This window comes from Panthera onca, chromosome A3, assembly GCF_046562875.1.
Source record: "Panthera onca isolate mPanOnc1 chromosome A3, mPanOnc1 haplotype 2, whole genome shotgun sequence".
Lineage (NCBI taxonomy): Eukaryota > Metazoa > Chordata > Mammalia > Carnivora > Felidae > Panthera > Panthera onca.
The window spans coordinates 87,485,503-87,494,292 of record NC_138341.1 but is presented as its reverse complement, the minus strand read 5'-3'; the positions used below and the strand labels follow the sequence as shown (position 1 = coordinate 87,494,292).

General features: G+C 39.9%; 1 pseudogene; it reads right to left on the bottom strand.

Moving 5' to 3' along the window:
- Window positions 1-6,749: 6,749 nt before the first annotated feature.
- Window positions 6,750-8,272, bottom strand: LOC132687858 (WD40 repeat-containing protein SMU1 pseudogene; annotated as a pseudogene).
- Window positions 8,273-8,790: the final 518 nt, after the last annotated feature.

Sequence of the window (8,790 nt, the reverse complement as noted above, 5' to 3'; positions counted from 1 at the left end):
AGGACTGGGCTCCAAATGCCACAAGGGAGATAGACACAAGGCTATAGAATCACAGAAATGACAATCAAGTGATGTCACAGATCCAAGTGGTTACAGGTGGAGTATGAAGCAGAAAAGATTCAGGGACTCATATGGAAACCCAGTGGTCAGTATTTCAACATCAATGTCTGGGATGAAGATCAGAGCTAATCCTTGGGGGGATACCAATGGAAGTGTGTGGGATATAGACAGATTCAGTTTAAATATAGTTAAATAATACCCAACCTGCATGTGGTATGTTTACAATGTTAACTCCACCTTAGGAAAATTAACTAATTGGATTTGGTAGTGATGCCTTCAAGAGAAGGAAATCCTCTGAATCTCCACCCAACTTATGGGGAAATGACTAGGTTTGGTCTGTGTCCTTAAATACCTGAGCTTAGGAAAATGAAGCCATCCTTGTATCCCCCTATACGTTGTAGGAGTTTTGCAATGAATTGGGGATCAACATCACAACTGTGCATAGAAAATTTCTTTGCTGTGGTTGGCTTCCTAGGTGCCTGATGACTCTCAGAAAGCTCATGGGAAGGAGGGAGCAGTCAGATCACAGTAGGTTTCAGGCATTCCTGCCTTTTTTAATCAAAATATCATCACCAGACTTCTCTTCATTACCATCTTAACTGTAAAACTTACTACAGGATGAGGGATGAGGGGAGCAGGGTCATCTGCAGCATTCCCTGGCATGAGAGAGGAGTGAGGAGGCACACGGCAGGACAGACCTCATTTCCCACCAGTGTTTGGAGTGGCCCCAAAGGAAGATCTTCATCCATCCTGGCAGAATAAAAAGTATAAGAAGGAGAAAGAGAAGTAGGTGAGGACTTACTAATTATGCTTTCAAGGTTAAACCCTAGAATACTGAGATTGAAAACTGACCCTAACGGGTCACACTCTTGCTCCTTCCAGTGGGTGGATTCTTATGGAGAGGTAGGACAGGGTGACAAATATGGAAGACTGGAGCTCCATGGGGCAGCTAATCTTGTTCAGTTTTTCTATTGCAAGAGCCAAACCCAGATCCTGACACATGGGAGGTCAATAATGAATATTGGATTACGTTTTGAATGAATGATCTTTCTCCTAAAGGCTGACAGGGATCCATGTAGACAGCTTTACTTACTTGGTTTGCTGAGATGGCTTTGTTTCACCCTTACTTGACTCCTTCCATTACCAATGTGAGTAAGGTTATCATTTGTAGTAGAACCCATGGAAAAGCATAGCTTAAGATCATTGTTTCTGGAGAGATTCCACAATAAGCCAATGGGAAACACTCTCCCCTTTATACATAAGCAGATCTGTTGTTACACTTCCTCAGGAAACTAGCAGACATCAAAATGTATGTCACAGTTATTTTTTTTGTGTGTGTAAGGTGTGTTTGTACAATAATGTCTTTAGGCACGTGTAGAAAGCACTTTCATTTTATGATATACACCTTATATTCATCATGTTTGTGTGAGTGTGTGAGGAATGAATGAAATCAACGTCATGTACCCAACAAACCTCTGGGGTGAATGGAGTCATCTCTGGCATCAATCACAGGTGCTCTGTCACTATTCATTTACAGGAGATTGCTTCCCTATTACTTTCTTCTCACTTATTTTGCTCTTTCCTTCTCATTTTCATGCTGTCTCTCTTCTCTTCATTTTAATTTTTCTTTCTTCTTTTTTCTATTCTATTTCCCCCATTCTATTCTATTTTCTTTTGCTCCCCACTTCCAAAAACATCCATGCAGAGCTCAGCCATAGAGGGGGATGCTCAGCTTTACATTTGGTATGAACCTATTTAAGAAATCTTCTTTCCTTGAAGGGACAGGAATTTTACCCCAAGATTATGCTTATATAGATTTATTTGTTTGTAGTCTGATTTTTACCACTAGAATTACAAAGTTACATGAGAGTAGTTTCTGGAACTGTGCCTAGTATATGTGTGTAGCCACTGAAAGAATATTTGTTGAATAAATGAATAGATACTGAATGCCTTTACAGATAGACATAGTAAGGTTTATAAGCTTGAGGTAAACAGATGTGGTCTGTCTGCATTTGTGCCATCTGTAAATTGTGTGATCACCCACTAGCTTTGCAAAGACTGGGTTGAATCTCGAGAAAACAAAACCCTCATGTTCCTTTCCCCTCCATCTCTAGGGGCTTGCTTGGATTTCTCCAAATCCAGTTTGTGTTGTGCCAGGCCATGACTATTTATCTCTTGTGATGAATACTTAATGCAAATAGCAAGCCATCCTGACAGAGGTTGGCATTCGTACCCACTGAGAAGGACAGTAAGCAGTGTGAAGTACTGATGTCAAAGGCCATTAACGCAACTGAAAATTAACATTTTTCATCAATGTCTAACAGTGTGCCACCAAACAGGCCAACCGCTGTGCCACTTGTTTATAGAAACACGTTACTAATCAGTCAGTAAAATCCTGTAATATCTGTGTTTCTCCATATTTGCTTTTCAGCCTTTTAAGAACATTAGATTAATCTCAATTAGTAAAGCTAATGCATGCAGAAATAGTGAACATTTTAATTTAATGGAAAACACCCTGCTGGGTGAGAAATATAATTTGTATCTGGAGCTGTTGGCTCCATGTCCAGGACACTGATGTTGATTTTGTTGTTGTTGTTTTGTTTTTGTTTTGCATTTCTTACAAATCATTTAAAAGCTTGGTATTCATTTCTCCATCAGGGAGGTAATGATCTAATGTGTGCATTTGAATTTTATCTTTTCTCCTGGTGAAACAACAAAAGGGAAGTTGCTGCATCCTAAATGTTTTCTATCATGTGAATGGTTTCCATACAAATAAAAGAGTAAAATATAACTAAGCAACAACAATGAAACAGTCATCCCTTTTCCTCATGATAGCCCATATGTTGTCAGCTCTCTCTTTCATTGTTACTGTTAGCTTTGTTTTATTACTGTGCCTGAGGCCTGATTTCCAACAGGAGGACTTGTATAATAGAATGCCAGTAGAATTTTAGCTCCCTGTGATTTACATGTCAGCTCTTTTTTGATAATAAAGCAAGAGAACTAGTCACAGGTAATGAGAAAATTCATTTTATTTACTGGTGATGTTTATTTGTGAAGTATTGGAGGGGTTAAGTTTTCAGCCAGAACTAAAGTTCCTGGAGTTGATGACTGATAATTTCCAACCTTCCCATGCTCATGACAACAGGTGGCTGACAGGTGGGATGTGACACGTAGAAGTGCATAAAAAGCATAAAACCATCCAAAGATAATACCCCAGTAATAAAATACAAGATAAATTAAATGTTATAAAAAATAATCATTTATTCTCGCCCAAATAATAGTGAAGGTCATAATGACTCCTTGTTGTGTCTTTTAAAAAAAGTTATCAAGATGAAAAGAGGAAAAAGTTGTGATGCTGAGGCTTAGGGAGAGTTCCTTGTCTGAAAATCAGGAAGTCTGAATGTCTTGGCACTGATCTCTGGTGGGGTTTGGACAATGGGAACAGCAGCAGGCAAGGAGAAGCAGGGATAAGGGTGAACAACATGCCAACAGCACAGGCCACAGCAAAATCCCCTCTGACACCATTCCTCAGGGGAACCACCTCGCCGTATGGTGGCCTCTGGCCATATTAGACCCCAACCCATTACCCTTTGTGGATGGACACACACTTTAGTTATGGATTTGACTCCCCTAACTGTAGGTGTTCTGTTAGAAACACTATTCTTACATTTAAAGGAATCCATATTCATTGCCATACTACACTGCATATGACCAGGGTGCACTTGATGGCAAAGAAAGTGTAACAATGGGCTCCCAATCATGGGATTCACTGTTTCTTGTTAAGATCTTTGCTGTGGTCTGAAAGTTTGTGTCCCCTGCCCTCCCCAAATTCATGTGTTGCAACTATAACCCCCAAGTGATGACATTGGAAAGTGGGGCCTTTGGGAGGTAATTAGGTCCTGAGGGTGCAGCCATCATGATGGGAAGAGACAGGAGAGAGTTTATTTTCTGTCTCTTTAGTCTCTGCCATGTGAGGTCAGTAAGAAGAGGGCCATATGCAAGCCAGGAAGAGAGCTATCCCCAGGAACCAAATCAGCCAGCACTGTGATCTTGGACTCCTACAGATTTATGAGAAATAAATTTTTGTTGTTTAAGTCAATGAGTCTATGGCATTTGTATGACAGCCTTAGCTGGCTTCAATAAATCTTTGGCTATTTAGGCTTTTTGTGGATTCATATGAATTTTAGAATTTTTCTAATTCTGTAAAAAATGCCATTGAAATCTTGATAGAGATTACAACTGAATCTGTAGATGGCTTTAAGTAGTATTGACATTCTAACAATATTAACTCTTTCAATTCTTACACATAGGATATTTTCCATCTACTTGTGTCTTCTTTGATTTTTATCAAGGTCCTTATAGTTTTTAGGGTGGAGATCTTTTACCTCTGATTAAATTTATTTCTAAGTATTTTATTATTTTTTTTAAATATGAAATTTATTGTCAAATTGGTTTCCATACACCACCCATTGCTCATCCCAAAAGGTGCCCTCCTCAATATCCATCACCCACCCTCCCCTCCCTCCCACCCCCCATCAACCCTCAGTTTGTTCTCAGTTTTTAACAGTCTCTTATGCTTTGGCTCTCTCCTACTCTAACCTCTTTTTTTCTCTTCCCCTCCCCCATAGACTTCTGTTAAGTTTCCCAGGATCCACATAAGAGTGAAAACATATGGTATCTGTCTTTCTCTGTATGACTTATTTCACTTAACATAACACTCTCCAGTTCCATCCACATTGCTACAAAGGGCCATATTTCATTCTTTCTCATTGCCACGTAGTATTCCATTGTGTATATAAACCACAATTTCTTTATCCATTCATCAGTTGATAGACATTTAGGCTCTTTCCATAATTTGGCTATTGTTGAGAGTGCTGCTATAAACATTGGGGTACAAGTGCCCCTATGCATCAGTACTCCTGTATCCCTTGGGTAAATTCCTAGCAGTGCTATTGCTGGGTCATAGGGTAGGTCTATTTTTAATTTTTTGAGGAACCTCCACACGGTTTTCCAGAGCAGCTGCACCAGTTTGCATTCCCACTAACAGTGCAAGAGGGTTCCCGTTTCTCCACATCCTCTCCAGCATCTATAGTCTCCGGATTTGTTCATTTTAGCCACTCTGACTGGCATGAGGTGAAATCTGAGTGTGGTTTTGATTTGTATTTCCCTGATGAGGAGCGACGTTGAGCATTTTTTCATGTGCCTGTTGACCACCTGGATGTCTTCTTTAGAGAAGTGTCTATTCATGCTTTCTGCCCATTTCTTCACTGGATTATTTGTTTTTTGGGTGTGGAGTTTGGTGAGCTCTTTATAGATTTTGGATACTATCCCTTTGTCCGATATGTCATTTGCAAATATCTTTTCCCATTCCGTTGGTTGCCTTTTAGTTTTGTTGGTTGTTTCCTTTGCTGTGCAGAAGCTTTTTATCTTCATGAGGTCTCAATAGTTCATTTTTGCTTTCAATTCCCTTGCCTTTGGGGATGTGTCAAGTAAGAAATTGCTGTGGCTGAGATCAGAGAGGTTTTTTCCTGCTTTCTCCTCTAGGGTTTTGATGGTTTCCTGTCTCACATTCAGGTCCTTTATCCATTTTGAGTTTATTTTTGTGAATGGTGTGAGAAAGTGGTCTAGTTTCATCTTTCTGCATGTTGCTGTCCAGTTCTCCCAGCACCATTTGTTACAGAGACTGTCTTTTTTCCATTGGATATTCCTTCCTGCTTTGTCAAAGATTAGTTGGCCATACTTTTGTGGATCTAGTTCTGGGGTTTCTATTCTATTCTGTTGGTCTGTGTGTCTGTTTTTGTGCCAATACCATGCTGTCTTGATGACAGCTTTGTAGTAGAGGCTAAAGTCTGGGATTGTGATGCCTCCTGCTTTGGTCTTCTTCTTCAAAATTACTTTGGATATTTGGGGCTTTTTGTGGTTCCATAAAAAATTTAGGATTGCTTGTTCTAGCTTCGAGAAGAATGCTGGTGCAATTTTGATTGGGATTGCATTGAATGTGTAGATAGCTTTGGGTAGTATTGACATTTTGACAATATTTATTCTTCCAATCCATGAGCACGGAATGTTTTCCCATTTCTTTATAACTTCTTCAATTTCCTTCATAAAAACCATTTATGAAAAGCCTACAGCTAATATCATCCTCAATGGGGAAAAACTGAGAGCTTTCTCCCTGAGATCAGGAACACAACATGGATGTCCACTCTTACTGCTGTTGTTTAACATAGTGTTGGAAGTTCTAGCATCAGCAATAAGACAACAAAAGGAAATCAAAGGGATCAAAATTGGCAAAGATGAAGTTAAGCTTTCACTTTTTGCAGATGACATGATATTATAAATGGAAAATCCGATAGACTCCACCAAAAGTCTGCTAGAACTGATACATGAATTCAGCAAAGTTGCGGGATACAAAATCAATGTACAGAAATCATTTGCATTCTTATACACTAATAATGAAGCAACAGAAAGACAAATAAAGAAACTGATCCCATTCACAATTGCACCAAGCAGCATAAAATACCTAGGAATAAATCTAACCAAAGATGTAAAAGATCTGTATGCTGAAAACTGTAGAAAGCTTATGAAGGAAATTGAAGAAGATATAAAGAAATGGAAAAACATTCCATGTTCATGGATTAGAAGAATAAATATTGTTAAAATGTCAAGTGAATTTTAAATTAAAACTAGAATTAGGGTTTCCAGAGCTTTAGGAGCCCATTTTCACTGTAGGTAGCAATCAGATTCTGATGAGAGTGATGTGTGATACCAATCACATCCTTCTTGTGAATTGTCAAAGTTCTCTTGCATTTGCTGGTGACTGTGCTAACACAGGAGAGCACAAAGTCCTCCTACACAGCAGATCCATTCACCACAGGGAGATAGGGCGTGGCAAACAGAATCACCACCTTCTTTGTTTCTTAGCAGAGATGAAGTTTCTGACAATCTGCCCCTGCATGTTCATGATGACCACTGTATTTGATCTTCCACATACCACAAAGTGCTCTGGGTTTTTAGGAAGCAGGATAACACTGTTGATAGTGATATCTGTCCCTGCAATGCTGCCCAGGGATTTAAACGGATTTGAACGTTTTGTGGTCTTCATATTCCAGATATTTACAGTCCCATCAGAGGATGCACTAATAATACAATGTCCATCTTGTGTAAAAGTTAATCTATTTAACAAAAGAGGAATGGCCACAAAATTCCTTCAGGGTTTTCCCAGATTTTAAACCATGAATTCTAATTGTCTGGTCAAAAGAGGCATTAAGGATATCACTGCTATCCTTAGAAAAGATTTTCTGTGACACCTTTACTGTGTGCCCTTTCAAATCTCCTAAACACTGTCCACTTTGAATCTTCCCCATACCTTGATTTTTTCCATTGTGGACCCCAGTTGCTAACATTTCTTTATCTCTGCTGAAACACATGCAGAGGACAGCATTATCCATCATCCTAAAGTCATCCTGGGCCTGGAAATAAAGATCCTTTCTGATTTTTCCAGTTGTAAAGTTCTAGACTTCAGTGAATCCAACAACAGGCCCAGTGACCAAATACTGACCATCTGGAGAAAATTGAGCACACTCCATATGTGATTTCTGACTAAACTTAATATGACGGTTCAGTTGTGTAGGAAACTTTTCTTCTTCTACATCTTTGACAGTTGTTTTGCCTCAGAACAAATCTATGTAGTCATTCCAGGAGGAAGCAATCCCTGATGTTGCTGCCACTTCAGTACCTGTCCCAGTAATGCCATGAGGTGAGATGGAGACACCACTGACTTCTCAGGTAAGGACTGGGAAATTGCTGCTCTTCTCTTTGCTACTTCTATTTGGGTAGACCTCACGAGGATCGAAATAAGACCTGGCCAAGAGGTTCTTCAAATGAACACACTGCTCTGGCTGTGTTTGTTTTAACATGATCATGGGAGCAGTCTGTCTCAGGAGTGACCTGGAAGCCCCCAATTCACGCAGCTCTATCAATTCCAGAACAACCCATTCATAGAGGTGAATGAGGGTTTTGTTTGGCAATTTCAGAGACTATAAAACAGTATCCCAGTATTAATGTCAGCTACAAAACTTTCAGTGCTGTCCATGATATTCAGAGACACAGTAGTCTCTTCCTGTACATTAGCTAATGCCTGATATACGCTGTTTTCCTTCAGGTATTGTATGATAAGATGGGTCACATCCAAGCACTTGATTTTGATCAACATAGCATTATCCTCACAGGCAAAGAACTCACTCCACTATTCAGAATCAGAATTTTTGGAAACTCTTCTGGTTATTCTAATGTGCAGTCCAGTGTGAAAACTGCTGGACTAGAGTGGTGTTGCTTACAATTTTATGTACATAAGGATCTCCTCGAATCTCATCAGGTCTGGGATGGGGCCTCACATGCCCCATTTCTGACAAGTTTCCAGGATTTTCAGTTGCTACTGGCCCAAGGGCCACACTTGGAAAAACAAGGTCTACTAGGCAACCATGCAATGCCCTCTACCTTATGTATCCTCAGGGTACTTGCCCCAGTAGGGATCTGTGATTGGTCATCAGGCCCTACCTTCTCCCAATGTAGTCCTCAAGCTAAAGTCCTATCTCACATATCTTGTCCTCATTTGGTCTCTAGCACAGGCATCAGGCCTCTGTAGCACTCAGAAACACTGCCCAGGGAGGTGAGTTTATCCTTGATAAACCAACAAGAGCACAAGAGCTGGAATGTCCTGTTACTGTTGCT